We start from the raw sequence: 556 nt of genomic DNA, 5'->3' as shown, positions 1-556 counted from the left end.
CATTTCAGTCACCAATTATTGGTTCATCTTGAAGCCTGGTTCAATTAATATCAGACTGCAACAACGGATTGTTCTTAATTGTTGTTGCTAAGTGCTATTGAGTAAGTACAATTGATAGTGACCCTTTGAACAACAGTTCTGTACCCTGTCCTATCCTGTGCCATCCATACCATCTTTCACATACTTGAGCTCATTGCTTCAGTTACTGTTTCAACTGTCTTGTTGAAGATCTTCCTGTTTTTTGCTGACTCATCGCTTTTCCAAACGTGAAGTTCCTTTTTAAGGAATAGCCTTTCCTAGAAACATGCTCCAAGTGTGTGAGATAAAACTTCATTTTTGCCTCCAAGAGGCATTTTCTTCAATGGCTGCATTTTCTTCAACACATGTTGTTGTTGTTGTTGCTGTTGTAATGTGCCATCAAGTCGCTTGTGACTCATAGCGACCCTATGTACAACAGCCCTAACTCTGCTCTGTCCTGTGCCAATTGCACTGTCTCTGACACTCCCATCCCAATTATCCCAGTCACTGAATCAATCCACCTCATAGAGGGCCTTCC

The sequence above is a fragment of the Elephantulus edwardii genome, unplaced genomic scaffold, assembly GCF_000299155.1.
Source record: "Elephantulus edwardii isolate Elephantulus edwardi_28Jun2011 unplaced genomic scaffold, EleEdw1.0 scaffold00235, whole genome shotgun sequence".
Lineage (NCBI taxonomy): Eukaryota > Metazoa > Chordata > Mammalia > Macroscelidea > Macroscelididae > Elephantulus > Elephantulus edwardii.
The sequence above is the reverse complement of the archived record's forward strand: the minus strand, read 5'-3'. Positions refer to the sequence as shown.